At 47.4% G+C, this 18,070-nt stretch overlaps 1 protein-coding gene across 1 annotated transcript in view; it reads right to left on the bottom strand.

The window, feature by feature from the left end:
* The window catches only part of TEKT5 (tektin 5), a 65,198-nt gene that overhangs the window by 8,982 nt on the left and 38,146 nt on the right, over nucleotides 1–18,070 (bottom strand). The window lies entirely within an intron of this gene.

Below are 18,070 nucleotides of genomic sequence, written 5' to 3'. Positions count from 1 at the left end.
GAAGAAAGCAAAGGAAGGGAGTGAGGGAGAGGAAGAGGGAGAGGAAGGGAAGGAGGAAGGCAGGCCTTTCAGATTGACAGAGACTGTTCATCTGAAACAATCTCTAAGCCAATCTCTAAGCCAGTTTCACTTAATCTGGGTTTTTCCATAATATATATATGTATGTATGTATGTATTATATATTCCATAATATATATATGTATGTATTCAGATTCCATAATATATATATGTATGTATGTATTCAAACATATATATATTATGTATGTATTCAAACATAATATATATATGTATGTATGTATTCAAACTTCTTAATTACTAAGAAGGTAAACTCTGGATCTGTATGTATTTTCCATTATTAGTAGTATTATTTTGACATGGAGTCCCGCTCTGTCGCCCAGGCTGGAGCCCAGGTAGCGGCATGATCTGGGCTCACTGCAAACTCCGCCCCCCAAGTTCAAGTGATTCTCCTGCCTCAGTCTCCCAAGTAGCTGGGATTACAGGCACCTGCTGCCTCACCTGGTTGATTTTTGTATTTTTAGTACAAATGGGGTTTTGCCATGTTGGCCAGGCTTGTCTCAAACTCCTGACCTCAAGTGATCCACCTGCCTCAGCCTCACAAAGTGCTGGGATTACAGGCGTGAGCCACCACACCCAGTCTGTTTTTTTTTTTTTTTTTTAACAAATCCAGAGTTTACCCTCTTAGTAACTAAATCAGTGAATAAAGAAGAAGGGAAGGAAACAAGAATGCAAGGAGGGAGGGAGGGGAGGGAGAGAGAGAAAAGGGAGAGGAAGGGAGGGAGAAAAGAAGGCAGGAAGGCAAGAAGGAAAACAAGTTTTTATCTGTCAAAATATTTTTCCCAATACGATGTCACCGTTGTATCCTACAATTTATGAAAATGCAGATCTCAGGGAGGGGCAGGCAAGAGCCTGCTGAGGTCTGAGAATGTTCTACATCTTGATCTGAAGGTTGCACAGATATAAACATAGATGAAAATTCATCTTCAAAATCCATCAAGCTGTGAGCTTTACTGACTGTTATGCCTCAACAGAAAATTCAATGAAAATCAGAAAAAGTCAAATACAAGGCACGATTGGTGAAATGTCAACATTTGTGTTGGGTATATGAAAGTCTTTATTTTATTTTTTTGAGAAAGGGTCTTGCTCTGTCACTCAGGCTGCAGTGCAGTTGTGCAATCACAGCTCGCCACAGCCTTGACCTCCGGGGCTCAAATGAGCTTCCCGCCTCAGTCTCACAAGTATCGGGGACTACAGTCACACACCACCACACCTGGCTAATTGTTTAGTTTTTTTCAAGAGATAAGGTCTCGCTATGTTGCTCAGACTGGTCTCAAACTCCTGGGCCCAAGCAGCCATCATGCCTCAGCCTCCCAAAGTGCTGGGATTACAGGTGTGGTCCACAGCACCTGGTGCGAGTCTTTGATATGATTCTCTCTACTTCTGTGTACTGGAAACTTTCCACAACAGAAAATAAAAGAATGAGAGCATGAACAAAGAATGGGCTCAAAAGCCTATGCATTTATTCCAGAAGGAACCCATCCTTGCGCACTTGGCCAACCACAAACACACCCAGAACTGAGACACTGGCACTAAACGATGTCACATCCCCATGACTGAAACATCCACTCTCCACCCTATTGTCACCCAGTGGCCCTCGACCTGTGAGCAGTTCTGCTGGTCACGGTGTCCCTCTCCTGTGACAAGGCCCTTTGAGGACAAGCTGTCCTGACACCCCTTCCCAGACTCAGCAGAACACAATGGCGAGGTTGCATGTGCTCAGTCCCTGAGAAGCCTAGAAATGATGCAGTGATGTCCTGCCATGATGGCCTCCAGCGCTCAGAAGGATATGCCTGAGCAACTGATGACCATGAAGAGTTCAATTTCATTTTCCCAGAGACTCTATACCACCTAGAGAAGCCATTCATCAGCTCCACCAGGAACATCTTCATGGGGTCACTGCTGGAGATGCACATGCTCTTCCGTATAAGGGCATCTGCTTTGTGAATGTGATTGCTACCTTGATACAAGACCATGGGAAGTCAACATTTATGACCATTTCTACCCTGTTCACGTAATTAATGAAGAGGATAATTCAAAGAAACAACCAGTGAATCCCTACTTTAAAGTTCATCATCAAAACCATGGGGGTTTGGGGAAAGAGACAGACAAGACTATGATGTGAAACAAAAAATACTATCTGCAAGTGACGTGGGGTAATTCATTCAATATTTGTTCAATACCGTCTACCTTTTCCATTTTAGACTAGTGATAAGTGATAATGATTTACAACTGAAGGGTCCCAAATGCACCTTCAAATCACACTCAAGTTTGGGTGCAGTGGCTCACACCTGGAATCCCAACATTTTGGGAGGCCAAGGTGGCAGAATTGCTTGAACCCAGGAGTTTGAGACTATCCTGGGCAACATACCAACATACCTTATCTCTACAAAATAATTTTAAAAGTTAGCCAGGCATGGTGGCGCAAGTCTGTAGTCCCAGTTACCTGGGAGGCTGAGGCTGGAGGACTATTTGAGCCCAGGAGTTCAAGGTTGCAGTGAGCTATGATTGCACCATGGCACTCCAGCCCAGATAACAGAGCAAGACCCTATCTCCAAAAAGCAAAAACAAAAAACTCAAACAGTTGTACATTCCAATATATTCTCCATCCACACACGCACACACTAGAGGCAGATTGGGAATAATAGGAGTGCTGAATTGGAAACTAGACCACCAGGGGCCAAATCTTGGTATCACCACTATACCTATAAGACCTATACCTATAAGACCTTGGGCATCCATGTCCTTATGTGGAGGTGATAAAAGTGTCCACACAGTAAGTGTGTGACAAGAATAAAATGGAATACTGCATGTACAGCTTTCCAAGAGTCCCTAGCACATACTAAGTGCTCAACAGAGGCCAGCTATTCCAATGATCACACTCTATTTTTTTTTTTTTTTTTTTTTGAGACGGAGTCTCGCTCTGTCGCCCAGGCTGGAGTGCAGTGGCCGGATCTCAGCTCACTGCAAGCTCTGCCTCCCGGGTTTACGCCATTCTCCTGCCTCAGCCTCCCGAGTAGCTGGGACTACAGGCGCCCGCCACCTCGCCCGGCTAGTTTTTCGTATTTTTAGTAGAGACGGGGTTTCACCATGTTAGCCAGGATGGTCTCGATCTCCTGACCTTGTGATCCGCCCGTCTCGGCCTCCCACAGTGCTGGGATTACAGGCTTGAGCCACCACGCCCGGCCCTATTTTTCAAATATGAGACCAATACATTGAAATACCATTGTTTCCAAGAAGCCTCATCCCATCCTCCCAATTGAAACAAATCACATCTCTGGCATAAGCAAAGGTTTGTGTCTCCTCTAACACACCTCAGACAGACTGGTTCACAGCAGGGTAGGTTGGGTCCCCCAATCAGAGTGTGAGCCACTCCGGGGGAGGGTCCAGGCCCACCTGTCCCCTTCTGTGTCCCCTCTGCATCCTAGCGCCTGCTCCCAGATCTGCCTTGGGACTGGAGGCTGGCACTGCCTCACAGTCTGATCTCCCGCCAGCCCACCCCTAAAGCTTACACATGCTTCTTTCTTCTTTTTCTTCCTCCTCTTCCTCCTCCTCAGTCTTTCTCTTCCTCCTTCTCCTTCTTTCTCTTCCTCCTTCTCCTTCTCTTCCTCCTCCTCCTCCTTTTTCTTTCTCTTTTTCTCCTTCCTTCCTTCCTTCCCTCCCTCCCTCCTCCTCCCCCCGTCTTCTCCTCCTCCTCCTCTGTGGCACAGGGTCTCTGTTGCTCGGATTAAAGAGCAATGGCGGGATCATGGCTTACTGCCTCCCAGGCTCCAGGGATCCTCTCACCTCAGCTTCCTCAGTAGCTGGGACTACAGGTGCATGCCACCACACTCAGTTAACTTTCTTTTTATATTTTTAGAGAGGGTGTCTTGCTATGTTGCCCAGGCCTGTCTCAAACTCCTCACCTAAAGTGATCCTGCTGCCTCGACCTCTTGAAGCACTGAGAATACAGGCATGCGAGCCACCATGACTGGCTTGTACATGACTTTTTAAAACACAGATTTTTTTTTTTTAAAGCTTTATAGCTTTGAGGCAGAGTTGATATATAATAAATTACACATGTTTAATGTTTACAATTAGCTGAGTTTTGACTTATGTATATACCCATGAAACCATCACCATAATCAAGATAATGAATGAATCCATCACTCCCCAAGGTTTCTGTATACCTATTTATAATCCCTCCCTCCTACCCTAGGCAACCACTGATCACAGATAAACACTTCTCCTTACAGTGCATTTAGTTTTGCCTTTCTGAGTATCAGGATCCCAGACTCTCTCTCTCTCTCTATATATATATATATATATATTTTTTTTTTTTTGGAGGGGGGTGGGTCTGGTTTCTTTCATTCAGCATAATTACTTTGAAATTACTTCATGTATTAATATGTATGGTGATCTGTTTCATTTCATTGTACAATATTCCACTGCATAGATACACCACAATTTTCTTTCTTTTTTTGTTTTTGGGACTGGAGTCATAAGCACAGCCCTAGACTGGAATGCAGTGGCACAATCTCAGCTCACTGCAAGCTCCGCCTCCCGGGTTCATGCCATTCTCCTGCCTCAGCCTCCTGAGCAGCTGGGACTACAGGCACCCGCCACCACGCCCGGCTAATTTTTTGTATTTTTAGTAGAGACGGGGTTTCACCGTGTTAGCCAGGATGGTCTCGATCTCCTGACCTCGTGATCTGCCCGACTCAGCCTCCCAAAGTGCTGGGATTACAGGCGTGAGCCACCGCGCCCGGCCGACACCACAATTTTCATCCAGCCACCTGTTGATGGACATGTGGGTTGTTTCCACTTTGGGGCTATTACAAATAAGAGCTGCTATGAGCATTTGTATTTGAGTCTCTGGGGAGATGTGTACTTTCATCTCTTTTGGGTAAATGCCTAGGAGTGGAGTGGAATAGCTGGATCATAGACTAGGTCAATGTTTCACTTTTTAAGAAATTGTCAAAGTTTTCCCCCAAGTTTCCAGTTTTCATTCCCACCTGCAGTATTCAAGAGTGCCAGTTGCTCCACACCTTCACCAGTACTTAGTGTGGTCAGTCTTTTTAATTTCAGCTGTTCTTGTGAATGTAGTGGTATATTATGGTTTTCATTTGCATTGTGCTTGTCTCTTTGAAGAGCAGGTCTTCAGAGAAGCATGTGGATTAGCCCAGGTGGTCCAGGTGGACAGGTGGATTGGGGTGGCGCCTGAGGGGTGGGCATCAGAGATATTAACCGAAAGAGGGTCCTATCCCTACACTCTCCTCCCATGGTCCGCAAGCACCAACCACTGAGATGTTGCAGCCAAGAGGGACCTGGTATTTCCAAGGGAGAGGAAAATACCACTCCTCATCTCCCAATACACTTGGGTGATTATCAGCAGGCACTAGAAACCCCTAGATTCCCCCAGACCCCACCATGTTTGGAGTTGGGCATTAATATCACATAGAGGCCTGACGTGGTAGCTCATGACTATAATTGCAGCACTCTGGGAGGATGAGGTGGGAGGATTACTTGAGTCCAGGAGTTTGAGACCAGCCTGGGCAACATAGTGAGACCTTGTCTCTACAAAAAATAGACAAAATTAGCCAGGTATGGTGATGCATGCCTGTAGTCCCAGCTACAAGGGAGGCTGAGGCAGGAGCATCACTTGAGCAGGGGAGATCAAGCCTGCAGTGAACTGAGATCATGCCACTGCACCCCAGCCTGGGTGACAGAGTGAGACACTGTCTAAAAAGAAAATAATCACACGAAAGGAGGAGAAAGGGATCCTGTCCCTTGAATGTCTCAACTGGAATTAGGCAAAGCCTTCACAACTTCTAGCACAAGAAACAAGCTCTGAAGAAGCTCAGTTCAGGCAATTCCTTGAAATCTTTCTTCCTGTTAAAAGCTAAGGGGCTGGCCGCAGGCTGTCAGGGCCGAGAAATGACAGAGCTATTGACATTCACCCAAACCAATCTGGATTGTCATGCCCCCGGCCAAACCTCTTGCTGTATGAGTGCATGACACATGTCTTATCTTTTGTGTTCTGGAGCTTTGATATCTGAGGCCTTGCTGACCCTACAGGCACTGGCCCTCCCAGGGTTAGCCAGTTCCTAGAGATAAGCAGACAAGTCACCCTGGAGCACACTCTTCAAATGCAAAGCAACCAACCTACAGCCCACAGTCCGACCACCTCCTTTACTGGGCATTCACTGTCCACCAGGCCACCATACACCTGCTCTAATCACCCCAGGCCAGGTACTATTCAACTAGGGACAGTCCCTATTCCCCAGAGCCCATTGAAATGATCCTAATTAGCCATTCCTAAGCCTCTTACCCTGCCCCACCCTGTCCTTCCCACGGAAACCATAACAGGCTCCTGCCCACAATTCTCCCCCTCCCTCCCTCCTTCCTGAGCCACCCCAGTGCTCCCCCTGTGGACCCCTGTGGTGTGGAATGCCCCCTCTTCTTAGGAACTATCTTTTCAATGGTGATCATCTGTTGATCTGTTGCCCTTAGTCTGGCTTCTTTTACTTAGCCTATTGTAAGAATCATTCATATTGTTGTGTCACTGGTCTGTTTCACTTTACTGTTCAATATTCTACCATCGAAGTAAACCACGGACAGAAAGTTAAACACTGCATGCTCTCACTCATATCTGAATCTAAAGTGTTGATCTCATAGAAGTAAATGGTAGAACAGAGGATACTACAGGCCTGGAAGGGGAAGGGAAAGGGCGGGGGATAGAGAGTGAGTTCTTAAAGGATGCAAAGTTACAGCGAGGTGGGAGGAATAAGTTCCAGTGTTTTATGCCACTGTAGGATGACTATGACATAAGCTCCAAATAGCTAGAAGGAGGATAGTGGATGTTCCCAACACAAAGAAATGATGTTTGATATGATGGAAATGCAAGTTACCCTGATCACTATACATGGTGTGCATCAAAACATATGCACAATTATTGTGTCAATTTAAAAAATAAAATAAAGGCTAGTCACAGTGGCTCATGCCTGTAATCCCTGCACTTTGGGATGCCAAGGCAGGAGAATCACTTGAGACCAGGAGTTTGAGACCAGCCTGGGCAACGCTGGTGAGACTTTTCATCTCTAAAAAAAAAAATTATCTGGGCCTGGTAGCTCACATGTCCTATAATTTCTTCTCAGAGGCCCAGAGGTGGGAGGGATGGCAGGCCCTTGAGTTCTAAGGCTCTGAAGTGAGCTGAGTGGCACAGCATTGCACTGCAGGCTGGGTGGGAACTCACTTTGAGACAGGAGATCTGCATCTCTTCATGAGCTATATATATATATATAGGTCTGTCAGCTTCCATCTCGGCTCACTACAAGCTCTGCCTCCTGGGTTCATGCCATTCTCCTGCCTCAGCCTCCTGAGCAGCTGGGACTACAGGTGCCTGCCACCACGCCTGGCTAATTTTTTGTATTTTTAGTAGAGACGGGGTTTCACCGGGTTAGCCAGGATGGTCTCGATCTCCTGACCTTGCGATCCGCCTGCCTTGGTCTCCCAAAGTACTGAGATTACAGGTGTGAGCCACCGCGCCCGGCCCCATCTCTTTAAAAAAAAAAAAAAGGAAAAGTAAAATATAAAAATATTTAAAAATTTGCTGTATGATTATACCTCAAAATTTCCACTAATACACTGTGTTTTAAAACAATGAGGCTGGCTCTTCACAAAATATTCATGATATAAGCTGTGCTGTCCAACATGAGACCAAGGGTCACACATGGCTGTTAAGCACTTCAATGTGGCTAGTGCAAATCGAGATGAGCATAAGTGAGCCGTAAGCATATAACATGCACCAGATTTTGAAGACTTAGCACAAGAAAATTGTTATAAAATATCTCTGTAGTAATTTTTACATTGACAACATGTAAAAATAACACTTTGGTATATTATCAAAGTATTATGTATTACATAAAACATATTAAAATCAATTTCCTGCTGGGCGGTGTGGCTCACGCCTGTTTTACCAGCACTTTGGAAGGCCGAGACAGGTGGATGACCTGAGGTCAGAAGTTCCAGACCAACCCAGTCCACATGATGAAACCCCGTCTCTACTAAAAAAAGAATAAAATTAGCCGGGTCTGGTGGTGGGTGCCTGTAATCCCAACTACTGGGGAGGCTGAGGCAGGAGAATCGCTTGAACTCGGGAGGAGGAGGTTGCAGTGAGCCGAGGTCGCTCCACTGTACTCCAGACTGGGCAACAAGAGCAAAACTCTGTCTCAAAAAATAAATAAAATAAAATAAAATAAATTTCATTTTTTTGCTTTTTCAAGCAGCTACTAGGCACTTTAAAGTTACACAAGGGGCTTGCATTGTATTTCTATTGGACAGCGCTAGTCGAGACCCTGCTGAGCGCTTTTCAGTTTATGAAGTCCTTTCCCATCTTTTACGTCATTTGATACCCACAACAGCCCTGTGAGAAAGCTAGTCAGTGGCTACTATCCCCACTGCACATATGAAGTCAACTGAGGCCCAGAGAAGGGCAGTAAACAGCTCAGTGGATCATCAGAGGTGGACATGAGCCTTGAAACCCTAAAGTCATTTTTCTCCAAGTGGCGTTCACAGACCCCCATATCGGAATCTTCCAGAAGGGCTTATTATCTATGCGGATCCTTGAGCCTTACATACTTACTGCATCTAAATCTCACCTCCCCAAGTCCTTGTTTAAATGTCACCTCCAAAGAAAGAGCCTCCCTGTCTACTCTATTAAAAATGGACAGCCACCTCTATCACTCCACCCCTCACCTGGCTTCCCCCTTCCTTCCTGGATCTATTTGTCTATGTGGATTGATTTGTCTCCAGACCCTATGGGGTCACCAGGAAATTGCTTCCTCACTAGAACATAAGCTGTCAGAAATCAGGGGCTGTGTTTTGTTCACGCTGTTCTCCCATCGCCTAGAACAGTGTTTGGTGCAGCATTAGGGTTACCAGTTAAACTATAGGACTCCTAGTTAAAATTGAATTTCACATAAACAGCAAAGCACTTTCTCATGTATGTTCTATAACGGACTGTCTGAATGTTTGTGTTCCCCCAAAATTCCTATATCGAAAGCTTAATCTGTCCCAATGTGCTGGAGGTGGGGCCTCTGGGAGGCGATTAGGTGAGAAGTGGAGCTCTTGTGAATGGGATGAGTGCCTTTATAAGAGGCCAAAGAGCTACGTTGCTCTCTGCCAGGTGAAGAATAAACAAAGGCTGTCTACGACCCGGAAGAGGGCCCTCACCAGAACCCGCTCGTGCTGGCACCGTGACCTTGAACTTTCAGCCTCCAGAACTGTGAGAAATAAATTTCGCTGTTTACAAGCCACCTAGCCTATGGTACTTGGTTATAGTAGCATGAATGCATGGAGGCAAGCCCCGGTTATTGCATGAGACATGCTGATGTTAAAACACGATTTGTAGGTCAGGCACAGTAGCTCACACCTATAATCCTAACACTTTGGGAGGCTGAGGTGGGAGGACTGCTTGAGCCCAGGAGTTCGAGACCAGCCTGGGAAACAGGGTGAAAACCCATCTCCACAAAAAATACAAAAAAATTAGTCAGGTGTAGTGGTATGCACCTGTGGTCCCAGCTACTCAGGAGGCTGAGGTGGGAGGATTAGCCTGACCCCAGGAGGTGAAGGCTGCAGTGAACCATGATGCACCACTGCACTCCAGCCTGGGCAGCAGAGCAAGATCCTGTCTCGAAAAATAATAATAATTTGACTGGGCGCAGCGGTTCACGCCTGTAATCCCAGCACTTTGGGAGGCCAAGGCAGGCAGATCACCTGAGGTCAGGAGTTCAAAACCAGCCTGGCCAACATGATAAAACCCCACCTCTACTAAAAATACAAAAATTGGCCAGGCGTGTTGGCAGGCACCTATAATTCCAGCTACTGGGAGGCGGAGACAGGAACATCGCTTGAACCTGGGAGGCAGAGGTTGCAGGGAGCCAAGATCACACCATTGCACTGGGCTGCAAGGCTGAGCAACAAGAGTGAAACTCTGTCTCAAAAAAATAAATAAAATAAAATAAAAATAATTTGTCAGTCGGCCATGGTGCCTTTGTGCCTGTAATCCCAGCACTTTGGGGGGTTGCTGAGGTGGGAGGATTGCTTGAGCCCAGGAGTTTGAGACCAGCCTGGGCAATATAGTGAGACCCCATCCCTATAAAAAAAAAAATGAAAAATTGGTCAGGCATATAGTGCACATCTGCAGTCCCAGCTACTTGGGGGCTGAGGAAGGACTGCTTGAGCCCAGAAGGTCGAGGTTGCACTGAGCTATGATCACAACACTGTACTGCATTCTAGCCTGGGCAAAAGAGTAAGACTCTGTCTCAAAGAAAAAAAAAATTTTGTTGATCTGACATTCAAGTTTAAATGGACATCCTGTATTTGTCTTTGCTAAATCTGGAAACCCTACTTACTGTAGTAGCTCAATAAACATTAATTGAATGAATGAATCACAGTGGGATCTGGAAGTCTGGATTTTTAACCAGCTTCCCCCCACTGACTCTTATGCACACTCAAATTTGGGAACAACCTGCCCTACAAATTATAGAGTCCTGCCCATCTCAGATTTTAAGATAGGGGAAAACTGATTACACAGTAAATTGCTCCTGAACAAGGTGGGATTGCAAGTATAACACCCAGTCCCTGCCTTCAAGGATTTTACAATCACTTTGTTTTTTTCCTTTCTCATAAGCTGTAAAACATTCACACATCTTCATATGCAGGAATGACTGTTTTAGTGAGGTTGGGTCCATACCCTATGGACACCAAGAAATTGCTTAAAACAGAATTTTTTCAAAGAATAAAAGTCCTGGCTTCTCTATTAGCTTACGAAAAAATCCAGAAAAAACAGATAGCAGTTTGCTCCCTAAAGACGACAAAAGGATGCCTGTTTCCTACTGGTGGAGTCAAGACAGGAAGCTGGGTTATAGGAGGCAGGGAGGCCCAGCCTCCTCCGGAGCCCACCTAGGAAGGAGGCCAGCCCCTCACCTGGTCCTCCGTGAGCCACAGCAACTCAGCCCACACGCAGGTTAAACATTATCCCATAAGAATGTTCTGTGCCCAGCGAGTGAGTGGCATATAAACACTCAATGGGGGAACACCTCTCTTGGAAGCCCTGGGGATTTTCTTCAGAAACCTCCCCTTTGTGGGGGCAGTGGGTGGGATGTACAACCCTTAGAATGCACCACTTCAGCCCAGCGCAGAAGAAAATAAAGCCTTATATAGATGAAAAATGCTTCTTGGTGCCACTTTGCCCAGTGTTTGCCCTGTCATGGAAAACAGCCCCTACCATCTAGGCGTCCTTACTTGAAGAGCCTATTGTTGGGGTGGAGAGGACATTACTGAGAGTTCAGCGGGTGATAAGAAGCTGCCAGTGGGCTGGGCGTGGTGGTGCACACCAGTAGTCCTAGCTACTCAGGAGGCCGAGCAGGAGGATCGCTTAAGCCTGGGATGTCGAGGCTGCAGTGAGCTGTGATCACGCCACTGCACTCTACCCTGGGTGACAGAGTGGGACCCTGTCTCAAAATAAAATAAAATAAAATAAAATAAAAAGAAGCAGCTGCCTGTGGTACGCACCGGCCCTGCCTCACCCTGAGCCCATCCAGGGCAGCTCCCAGGATGCTCCTCTCCACCAATAGGTGCTGCTGCTAGAGAAATCTAGAGATGCCACAGGCCAGTGACCTGAGCCCACTTTGTCTCTTTCTTTGTTCACTTTCTCCACTCCCTGGTCACCATGCTCAGGGCTCAGCCAGCCTCTGATAGGGACCTGAAACTTTACAAAAGGCCTGTCTCCTGGGTCTGGGAAAGGAAGAGCTAATACTCATTCATAAGCTCAATCCTTTCTTCATTCATTCATTCATTCATTCATTCATTCATTCATTCATTCAGAGTCACTGATTCATGTGTCGACGCAACAAATGTTCACTGAGCACCTACTTAGTGCAAAGCACTGTTCCAGGCAGTGGATCCAGCAGTAAGCAGAACAGCTGGAAAACCCTGTCCTTGTGGAGTGGACATTTGGGTGGACTTTACACTCTGTTTGCTTTTTATGCAACAAACACTTGTTAAGCGTATATGAGTGCATGCTACAAGTGAGACAAATGGTCACCTCCAGCATCACAGGAACTCAAGTCCCTTCCACCTCCTGTTAAAAACATTTATTAGATGCCTTTGATGTACAGCACATGGATGGGGGACAGGGCCACAAAAAAAGGCACCATGTTAGTTCTCCTGGAATTCCTGTGTAAGCAGAGGAACAAGGGCACAGCCACACACGACCATTTCTCAAGTGTTTACTCCAGGCCGGGTCCTGCGCCAAGACTCTCACATGAATCATCTCATTATAGGACCAAACCAATCCTATGCAGAAGGTTCTAGCAACATTCCCTGGCTTTTATTTTTATTTTATTTATTTATTTATTTATTTATTTATTTTTTTGAGACGAAGTCTCGCTCTGTCGCCCAGGCTGGAGTGCAGTGGCCGGATCTCAGCTCACTGCAAACTCCACCTCTTGGGTTCAAGTGATTCTCCTGCCTCAGCCTCCTGAGTAGCTGGGACACAGGCGTGTGCCACCACATCTGGCTAATTTTTGTATTTATTTATTTTTTTAGTAGAGACAGGGTTTCGCCATGTTGGCCACGCTGGTCTCAAACTCCTGGCCTCAAGTGATCTGCCTATCTCGGCCTCCCGAAGTGCTGGGATTACAGGCATGAGCCACCACACCCTGCCTGCATTCCCTGGTTTTTAGATGAGAGAAGTGAGACAGTTACCACCTTGTCAATTCTTTTTCAAACCTGCTGACCATTTCCAGGCAAGAGGCCCCACGTGGTGCCAGCCTATCTTTGTCTCTCTAGCCCTTGGCCATGTTGCATAGTTCACAAACAGCAGCTTCAGCATTGAGCAGTTTCTGCAGGCCACAGGCTCAGACTGCATTTGAATGGTTGGCTGTGCTTTCCTTATATTTATTTTCTAGCTACCCTCAGGTTACAGCAAGTGCTGATGGTTTTCCATTTATGTGACCTGAAGTTTCTCTTTTATTTTCATTTTTAATTATATTTATTTTTAGAGACAAGGTCTCTCTCTGTTGCCCAGGCTGGAGTGCAATGGCATGATCATGGCTCACTGCAACCTTAAACTCCTGGGCTCAAGTGATCCTCCTGCCTCAGCCTCCTGAGTAACGGGTGCTACAGGTACATGCCACCGTACTTGGCTATTTTTTTATTTTTATTTTGTTTGTAGAAATTGGATCTCACTATATTGCCCAGGCTGGAGTGCAGTGGCACTATCGTATCTCACTGCAGCCTAGAACTCCTGGCCTCAAGTGATGTTCCCAACCCAGCCTCCCATGTAGCTGGCATTACAAGTGTGTGCCACCATGCCTGGCTAATTTTTTGTAGAGATGGGGTCTTGCTATGTTGCCCAGGCTGGTCTTGAACTCCTAGCCTCAAGCCATCCTCCTGCCTCAGCCTCCCAAAGTTCTGGAATTATAGGCATGAGCCAATGCACCCAGCTGTGTCTCTTTTAAATACATTTTTTTTTTTTTAATTTTCTTTTTCTTTTTAACAAAGGGTCTCTTACCCAGGCTGGAGTGAAGTGGCACCATTTCTCCTCACTGCAGCCTCGACCTTCTAGGCCTCAAATGATCCTCCCACCTCAGCCTCCTGAGTAGCTAGGACTACAGACATACACCACCATATTCAGCTAGTTTTAGTGTTTTTTTGTAGAGACTGGGTCTCGCCTTGTTGCCCAGGCTGGTCTTGAACTCTGGGGCTCAAGTGATTCTCCCATATGAGCCTCCTAAAGTGCCGGGAATACAAGTATGAGCCACTGCACTCGGCCTATTTTTTGAAATTTTTAGGTGACTCAATTTAAATAGAAATACAAAGTCAGTAATAGTCCAGGTGGCACATGAACACAGTAAAATTGAGAACATGGCGCTGCTGCACTTGGTACATAGATAACACAGGTGAAAGAGAATTGAAGCAGAGCTAGGAGGAGGACACTGAGGGGCAGAGACCACTGCAGAGCCTGTTCCCACCCCATATCCTTCCCAGGTTGAGACTGGAACTGACAGCTGCCTGTTTCTCCATCACCCCCACCCCGTTCCACTTTCTTCCTCCCCCTGTAGTCCCCTCCTCCTCCCCCCACCATTTCTTTTATTTTTATTTTTATTTTTTTATTTTTGAGACGGAGTCTCGCTCTGTCGCCCGGGCTGGAGTGCAGTGGCCGGATCTCAGCTCAGCTCACTGCAAGCTCCGCCTCCTGAGTTTACGCCATTCTCCTGCCTCAGCCTCCCGAGTAGCTGGGACTACAGATGCCCGCCACCACGCCCGGCTAATTTTTTTTTGTATTTTTTTTAGTAGAGACGGGGTTTCACCGTGTTAGCCAGGATGGTCTCGATCTCCTGACCTCGTGATCCGCCCGTCTCAGCCTCCCAAAGTGCTGGGATTACGGGCTTGAGCCACCGCGCCCGGCCTATTTTTATTTTTATTTTTTATTTTTATTTTTGAGACTAAGTCTTGCTCTGTTGCCCACGCTGGAGTTCAGTGGCACAATCTCGGCTTACTGCAACCTCTGCTTCCCGGGTTCAAGCAATTCTCCTGCCTCTGACTCCCCGGTAGCTGGGATTACAGGTGTGTGCCACAAGGCCTGGATAATTTTTGTATTTTTAGTGGAGACAGGGTTTCACCATGTTGGCCAAGCAGGTCTTGAACTCCTGACCTCAGGTGATCTGCCCACCTTGGCCTCCCAAAGTGCTGGGATTACAGGTGTGAGCCACTGTGCCTGGTCCCCCTCCCATTTCTTTACAGGGCCTGTCTGCAGGTTTTCCAGAATTGGCTTCCCTAGAACCTATCAATGACTCACACCCAACGTAAATCTGTCCATGTGGGTATGCCCTCTGCCAAAAAACATGCCCCTTAACATCTTGTCCAGACTCTGTCACTCAAGGCCAGGGTCATCTTCATTAGAAGGGAGGAAATCTGGCTAGGTAGGTGGCTCACACCTGTAATCCCAGCACTTTGGGATGCCAAGGCAGGCGGATCACCTGAGGTCAGGAGTTTGAGACCAGCCTGGCCAACATGGTGATACCCAGTCTCTACTAAAAATACAAAAATTAGCCAGGCGTGGTGGTCTGAGCCTGTAATCCCAGCTACTCATGAGGCTGAGGCACGAGAATCGCTTGAACCTGGGAAGCGGAGGTTACAGTGAGCCGAGATTGTAGCATTGCATTCCAGCCTGGGTGACAGAGTAAGATTCCATCTTAAAAAAAAAAAAAAAAAAAAAAAAGCCACACCCACTCTGTCTTGGGGGCAGCCCCTGCTTGTGCACTAGAAACACTGGGGCACCATGAGAGCTTCCAGAAGTTTGAGGAATGGGACTCCCAACGCCGGAGAGGCAGATGGCTGCATGGGCTGGCCAGGGGCAGGGGCTGGAGACAGAGCAGGTTGAAGCTTCTTGCTGAGGAGGGAACCCAGGGGACCTTCATCCCGAGCTGGAGGGACAGTTTAGTGACATGGTCTTTCTACAGGGCAATCCAAAGCAACAAGATCAAATAGGGGAGCTGCCCCTCCACCTGGGATGTACCTCCCCAGGTATCCACATGCCTTATTCTCCCACCTCCTTCAGACTATGGCTAAAAAGTCAAGAAGCCCTTCCCTGACATCCCAGTTTAAATTGCAGCCCGAAACCAGCCAGCACCCCCAATCGCCTGCTTCCCGGCTTCACTTTCTCTCTAGCCCTTATCCCTGACATACTGTGTGTTTTACTCATTAATTTTGTTGTTAATTCCCCTAACCAAAAAGCAAGCTTTTCCTCTGGGAAGGGGTTTTGGTCTGTTTTGCTCACTTCTGAATTCCCAGTGCCTACATGGGATCAATATCGGTAACACAGTAAATACTAATGATGATGATGATGATAATATGCAACACTTAGCATACTGCTATTGTGTACCAGGCACTTTTCCAAGGACTTTGCATATATTAATCAATTAGTAGGTGCTCAGTGAACACTGTCTCTCTGGATGGATAAATACATACCATGGGGTGTGTGTTTAAGACAAGAGTACACAATCGGGTGCAGTGGCTCACACCTGTAATCCCAGTACTTTGGGAGGCCGAGGCGGGAGGATCACCTGAGATCAGGGATTCGAGACTAGCATGACCAACATGGCAAAACCCCATCTCTACTAAAAATACAAAAAGAAAAAAAATAGCCAGGTGTGGTGGTGGGCACCTGTAATCCAAGCTACTTGAGAGACTGAGGCAGGAGAATCACTTGAAACCAGGAGACAGAGGTTGCAGTGAGCCAAGATGGCACGAATGCACTCCAGCCTGGGCAATAGAGCAAGACTCCAAAAAATGAAAAAGACAAGAGGAGAAGCATTGGCACCAGACTGTCTGAATCCCAGCTCCAGCATATCCAAGCTGGGTGTCCTTGGGCCAATGTCCTACCCTCTCTGAGCCTTTCCACTACAGCAGGGGTCATAATCATTCCTAGTCCATGGGCTGGAGGCGAGGTTTAGTGAGACAATCCAGCAACGTGATTAGCACAGGGCCTGGGAGAAGGAACTCTTGAAAACCTTAGCAGGTATGGACCCCTTCACTGCCTTGACACACAGAGCTGGCAGACGCAGACACTTCTCTGTTCACAGAGCAAAGGTGGCACGCAGCTCTTCCCACAGTGCATGCTTTTCTCCCACACAATCTGAAAAATGCCAAAGGAAAGTCCTGCTCCTCTCCCCACCTGCCCTCCCACCCTCTCCAGGACAGGTAGAACGATCCCTTATATACACAGGCAGACACACACACACACCGCACCCTCTCGAGGCCAGGTAGAACAATCCCTTGTATACACAGGCAGAGATGCACACACACCCCCACCCTCCCCAGGTCAGGTAGAACTATCCCTTCTATACACAGGCAGAGACGCACACACACCCCCACCCTCCCCAGGTCAGGTAGAACTATTCCTTGTATATACGGGCAGAGACGCACACACACCCCCACCCTCTCCAGGTCAGGTAGAATGATCTGTTATATACACAGGCAGAGACACACACATGCACAGACAGAGCTGGCATCTCTCTGCCCATCCCCCAAGCTCTGAGGGGCTCCCCCACTGCAGGCCCCCTCCGCCGGGATGTTAACCTTCCTGTTCCCACGAAGCTGGAGGAATCTGGGGAAAAGAGGCTTCTGGGGCACAGCCTGGCATATCCTAGTGGCTGGGTGAGGCTGCTGGGGATTGGCTCAGGGGGTCACCCCATGGGAGGAGTCCTGGCATCCTGTGTCTGGCAGCCAGCCCTGCCTTCCCCGCCCAGCCCTGCCTGGGAACTGGAACTCTGGTGGGAAGAGGGCGGTGGAGTAGAGGACTCACCTCACTCCCTTTCCCGCCCAAACTCTGTGCTCTGCATATAGCAGGCTGCCTGCCAGTGGAGATGAGGCGAGCCTGGGGAGCAGGAGTCCTAAGCCTCCCACGTGCTATACACCTGGGGACAGGTTACTTCACCTTCCTGAGCCTCTCTATAGTTGCACAGATGTAGGTTCAATTCCACCTCCTGCTGTGTGACCTTGCATGGATCACAACCTCTCTGTGCCTCATGCAATCTGCACTCAACAACAATTGAGCCCTTTCTAGCTGCCAGACACTGTGTAGGGCACTTGTTCTTTTGTCTATAAAAACTGGCTTAATAATAACTTGCCTGGCCAGGTGTGGTGGCCCATGCCTGTAATCCCAACACGTTGGGAGGCCAAGGCGGGCAGATCACTTGAGGTTAGGAGTTTGAGACCAGCCTGGTCAACATGGCAAAACTCCGTCTCTACTAAAAATACAAAAATTAGCCAGGTGTGGTGGCGGGTGCCTGTAATCTCAGCTACTTGGGAGGCTGAGGCAGGAGAGTCGCATGAACCTGGGAGGCAGAAGTTGCAGTGAGCCGAGACTGACCTATTTTACTCCAGCCTGGGGAATAAGAGTGAAACTCTGTCTCAAAAAAATAAAAACAAAAACACTTGCCCACAA

The sequence above is a fragment of the Papio anubis genome, chromosome 18, assembly GCF_008728515.1.
Source record: "Papio anubis isolate 15944 chromosome 18, Panubis1.0, whole genome shotgun sequence".
Classification (NCBI taxonomy): domain Eukaryota; kingdom Metazoa; phylum Chordata; class Mammalia; order Primates; family Cercopithecidae; genus Papio; species Papio anubis.
This window is presented reverse-complemented; position numbering and strand designations above follow the sequence as displayed.